The sequence below is a fragment of the Elgaria multicarinata genome, chromosome 3 (genome assembly GCF_023053635.1).
Source record: "Elgaria multicarinata webbii isolate HBS135686 ecotype San Diego chromosome 3, rElgMul1.1.pri, whole genome shotgun sequence".
NCBI lineage: Eukaryota > Metazoa > Chordata > Lepidosauria > Squamata > Anguidae > Elgaria > Elgaria multicarinata.
The window spans coordinates 20135969-20141883 of NC_086173.1; positions in this window are offsets into that span (position 1 = coordinate 20135969).

The following is a 5915-nucleotide window of genomic DNA, read 5'->3' on the forward strand; positions in this document are numbered from 1 at the left end:
TCCCCCCACTCTCAGGAAGTGAGGCGGAAGAGAGGTGGTGGGTGGGAAATATTTATCGCTCCCCGCCCTCCCACAGCGCCAGAAAAGGTCTGACTCCGACATCCCGCTGTAGCGGTGAGCAAGCTTTCGAGTTCCCCAGAACACTTCATCAGGCTGGATTGGAGGGGAAGAAATTTTCTTGGACTGAGTAAAAAATGCCAGCTACGTAGTACTAGTAGCCTCATCCAGTCTGTTGTAGTGTTCTAGTAAACTCAGAAACATGCATATTATTAGGGCAGGCCTGAGACACTTATTACATTTATAACATTTATTACATTTATAATCCAAGGCGGTGTACATAATCCTCCTCTCCATTTTATCCTCACAACAACAACCCTGTGAGGTGGGTTGGGCTGAGAGTGTGTGACTGGCCCAAAGTCACCCAATGGGTTTCTATGGCCGAGTGGGGACTAGAACCCGGATCTCAACACCTTAGCCACTACACCACACTGCCTGTACTTCCTGAGGCAGAACAGAAAGCATTCTGCCCTCCTCCTCCCCCATGCCCAATCAAGTTATATAGAACAAGGACTGTCAAGTTACTTTGGCACATGAGACAGAAAATCCCCCAAGCACCTGTTCCTCTATCAGTAAAAAAATGCATTATTAGATTAAATAATTAACAGTTTGCTGCCTTTTCATGACTCCTGCTTCGCTCGAATGGGAGAACCAGCCCTGCTCGCTATTTTGTGTTGTTTCAATTGGTCCTAATATTACCTTACTGTCAATTTGGGGTGGGGGGGCGTGAGTCCTTAACGGTCCAACACAGTTGCCTGGAATTTGGCCTTAAAGGTGAGTGGAAGGAAATTTAATTCCAGCCATCTTTTAATTGTATTTTGAAAAAGCAGGTACATTTAAGCTCATCCCACCAATAGGAAAGCTGATTTTAATAAACTCAGAACTATAATAAGTAAGGTCCCGTGGCAAGGGAGCCTAAAAAGAAAAGGAGTGCAGGATGGGTGGGAGTATCTAAAAAATGAAATTTTAAAGGCACAGTTACAAACAATTCCAACAAGGAGAAAAGATAGAAGACAACAGAGGAAACCAATGTGGCTCCACAAAAAGCTTATTGATGAACTGAAAACAAAAAGGGATACATATAGGAAGTGGAAGGAAGGCCAGGCTACAAAAGAAGAGTACAGACAAGTGGCGCAGAAGTGCCGAAATGGCGTCAGGAAGGCTAAAGCTGTGAATGAGCTGAGATTAGCGAGGGATGCTAAAAGCAATAAAAAGGCTTTCTTCAGATACGTGAGTAGTAAAAGACAGAGGAAAGAAATGGTGATTCAACTGCTTAATGAGGATGGCAAATTGATAACAGACGACAAACAAAAGGCTGAAGTGCTCAATTCCTACTTTGCCTCGGTCTTCTCCCAAAAGCGGATCTATGACCCCCCTGGAAAAAGTGAAGCAGAAGTTGAGGGGGCAGGATTGCAGTTTGAGATTGATAAACAAATGGTCAAAGAACACCTAATTTCCTTGAATGAGTTCAAATCCCCAGGGCCCGATGAACTGCATCCAAGAGTAATGAAGGAGCTAGCGGAAGAACTCTCAGAACCTTTGTCTATTATCTTTGCAAAATCATGGAAGACGGGTGAGGTGCCGGACGACTGGAGGAGGGCTAACGTTGTCCCTATCTTCAAAAAGGGCAAAAAGGAGGAACCTGGGAACTACAGACCAGTCAGCCTGACATCCATCCCTGGGAAAATTCTGGAGCAGATTATAAAGAAGTCAATCTGTAAACACCTTGAAATCAATGCAGTGATTACTAGAAGCCAACATGGATTTGTCAGGAACAAATCCTGTCAGACTAATTTGATCTCATTTTTTGATAGGATAACCTCCCTTGTGGACTGTGGGAATGCTGTGGATGTCATATATCTTGACTTCAGCAAAGCTTTTGACAAAGTACCACATGACATTCTGATTAACAAACTAGCTAAAAGTGGGCTAGATGGAACAACTATTAGGTGGATCCACAGTTGGCTACAGAATCGGACTCAAAGAGTTCTTATCAATGGAACCTTCTCAAACTGGGGAGAGGCAACGAGTGGGGTGCCGCAGGGCTCAGTCCTGGGCCCAGTGCTCTTCAACATTTTTATTAATGATTTGGACGAGGAGGTGCAGGGAACGCTGATCAAATTTGCAGATGACACCAAATTGGGTGGGATAGCTAATACCCTGGAAGACAGAAACAAACTTCAAAGTGATCTTGATAGGCTGGAGTGCTGGGCTGAAAACAACAGAATGAAATTTAATAGGGATAAATGCCAAGTTCTACATTTAGGGAATAGAAACCAAATGCACAGTTACAAGATGGGGGACACTTGGCTCAGCAATACTACAAATGAGAAGGATCTTGGAATTGTTGTAGATCACAAGCTGAATATGAGCCAACAGTGCGATATGGCTGCAAGAAAGGCAAATGCTATTTTGGGCTGCATTAATAGAAGTATAGCTTCCAAATCACGTGAGGTACTGGTTCCTCTCTATTCGGCCCTGGTTAGGCCTCATCTAGAGTATTGCGTCCAGTTCTGGGCTCCACAATTCAAGAAGGACGCAGACAAGCTGGAGCGTGTTCAGAAGAGGGCAACCAGGATGATCAGAGGTCTAGAAACAAAGCCCTATGAAGAGAGACTGAAAGAACTGGGCATGTTTAGCCTGGAGAAGAGAAGATTGAGGGGAGACATGATAGCACTCTTCAAATACTTAAAAGGTTGTCACACAGAGGAGGGCCAGGATCTCTTCTCGATTCTCCCAGAGTGCAGGACACGGAATAACGGGCTCAAGTTAAAGGAAGCCAGATTCCGGCTGGACATCAGGAAAAACTTCCTGACTGTTAGAGCAGTGCGACAGTGGAATCAGCTACCTAGGGAGGTTGTGGGCTCTCCCACACTAGAGGCATTCAAGAGGCAGCTGGACAACCATCTGTCAGGGATGCTTTAGGGTGGATTCCTGCATTGAGCAGGGGGTTGGACTCGATGGCCTTGTAGGCCCCTTCCAACTCTGCTATTCTATGATTCTATGAACTGCTAAAGTTATTAAATAATAATTGTATTTATTACATTTATATCCTACCTTTCCTCCAAGGAGCTCAAGGCAGTATAGTCTATTTTATTCCCACAACAACCCTGTGAGGTAGATTAAGCTGAGAGACATTGGCTGAGTTCGGACGACACACTAATCAATGGTTGTTTTCCATTTTGTTCCTATTACCCACCCCCTTGGTTGATTAGTGTGTCATCTGAACTCAGCCATTGATTAGTCCATAGTCACCAGGATACTTGATCCTGCATCTCTCCAAACCTAGTCACCATACTGGCAGCCGCAGCAATGACTCATAAATGCATTTAAACAACACACCAATTAACAGGCAATTAATTAGTTTACTGAGTAAAAGATAAACTAATAGACAAAGACTTCCCTGGTTAATGTGTGTATCTTTAAAAAGCTAAGAAGAACCACTCAACAATAATATGTGAAGATAAAACAAGTAACAATTAATAAATGAATTCGTAGATGAACATTACTTAACAAAGATTATTCTGAGGCCTGAAAATCTTAATTATTCAGTGTTAGGAATGCTAATTATTGAAACATGAATTATTAAATGTGGACATTTGATTAGAAAATTACCATTAACACCTACATCCAAGTGTTGAGATAGCAAAAATGAAGAAAACTCACTAAAACAATTGATATACTTATTGGATAAAATGTAGTTGTTGTTTTAAGCAAACATAAATTCCTGTTTAATCATCAAGGATCTGTTTAAACATTTGTAACCAGTATTAATTATGTTTATTTTATGTATTACTTTCCACAATTGCCAAAACGACCAATCAGAAGCAGGAACCTGAACAGGCCAGGAGGGTTAGAGGAAGGAGGTGCTTTGCTTACTTGACCAATCAAGTGAAAAAGCAGGTGGGAATAGTTCATCCTTTAAAGAGAGAGAGAGAGAAGAAAGAAGATAGGGATTTTAGCAATAATACATGGGAGACTGAAAGTGCTATTCTATCTATGCACATCTGCTGGGAAGTAAGTCCCATGGATTACAATGGGACTTACTCCCAGATAACTGTGCATTCATTCAATGGACATTCCTTCTGAGTAGACACACTTTAGATTTTCAGAGAGAGAGTCTTATTAGGCTGTTGCAGTACAGTTTTCTGATGTAGGGTAAGCCGCCCCGAGAGCCTTTTTTTTGGCTGAGGAGCGGGGTATAAGTATGATAAATAAATAAATAAATAAATAAGGACAGGGCTCCTATATCTTTAACAGTTGTATTGAAAAGGGAATTTCAGCAGGTGTCATTTGTATATACGGAGAACCTGGTGAAATTTTCTCTTCATCACACCAGTTAAAGCTGCAGGTCCCCTGCCCTCTTTTAAATCTGGCCACTCTAGTATAGCTCCTGCAGCTTTAACTGTTGTGATGAAGAGGGGATTTCACCAGGTTCTCCATATACAAATGACACCTGCTGAAATTCCCTTTTCTGTGCAACTGTTAGAGATACAGGAGCCCAGCCCTCCTTTTCATATGGTCACCCTATGTGATGTTTTACAGACTTATGGATCAGAGCCCACTTCACCAAATGTATGAAATGCCATCCTGACTTTGAGTTAGCAAATACGTGTTTTTAAAAGGTACAGAGGAGATCGTTACCTTGTCGTGGTGCTGGAGCTTGAGCACCTCAAGGATGCCATGAGCTAAACCATGAAGGGACACTCAAGACACGAAGGTCATGGTAGAGAGGTCAAGCTAAATACGATCCCTGGGGAAGGTAATGGCAACCCACCCCAGTATTCTTGCCATGAAAACGAAATGGATCAGTACAAAATAAAGCCAGACTGCTCACTTGAGGGAATGGTATTAAAGGCAAAACTGAAGTACTTTGGCCACATAATGAGAAGACAGGATACCCTGGAGAAGAAGCTGATGCTAGGGAAAGTGGAAGGCAAAAGGAAGAGGGGCCAACCAAGAGCAAGATGGATAGATGATATTCTGGAGGTGACAGACTTGACCTTGGGGGAGCTAGGGGTGGCGACAGCCGACAGAAAGCTCTGGCGTGGGCTGGTCCATGAAGTCACGAAGAGTCGGAAGCGACTGAACGAATAAACAACACAGGGAGATGGAGTGGTACAGGGAGCAGCCATTGAAACAATAGAAACCAGAGGGAGATACAGTGGTGGGAGGCAGCTGGGTCCTCGTGGGGGTGAGGAACACAGCAGACTACTGGCTGCTCCTAAGTTATCTCCCATGTCTGAGAACCTGAGTAGTCCTAGTGAGAGTCCCCATGCATTGAAGGTACTGCTGCTGAATGCCCGTGCTGCTGAATGGGAAAACAACAGCCATCCAGAACTTGATCCTGGACAAGCCTGCCGATTTGGCAGTAAACCCCATTGAACTCGGTGGGATTTACTTCTGAGTAGGCAAATATAGGAGCCCATTGTTAGTGACTTCTTTGGCCCGCCCCTCCCTGCTCAACGTGACTGGCTGACAAAGGCCAGATCTACAGGATATGATACTTTGAAAACGGTTTGAAAATTGTATATGGAGTGAGTCCTGGCCCCAACGGTTGTCACTACTGTTATAAACAGTGTCGATCCTGTCTCAGTTAACGGGAATGTCCATAATGATAAATGTGCAGTACCATGCAACTATGTCACCGTTAGGGGAAGTAACTCGGCCCTGTTCGACTCGGGGAAGGGACCTATGACTTGTCCAGGCGAGCGCAGATTGGCAGACTGCTTCCGCCAATCCTGTCACAAAGTGGGCGGCTGTTTGGGATGACACGGGCCAATGCATGTCCTCGCTCTCTCACTCTCTCGCCGGGAGGGGGAGAAGAGGAGGAAGGCGGTCGGACGCTCCGGTGTCAC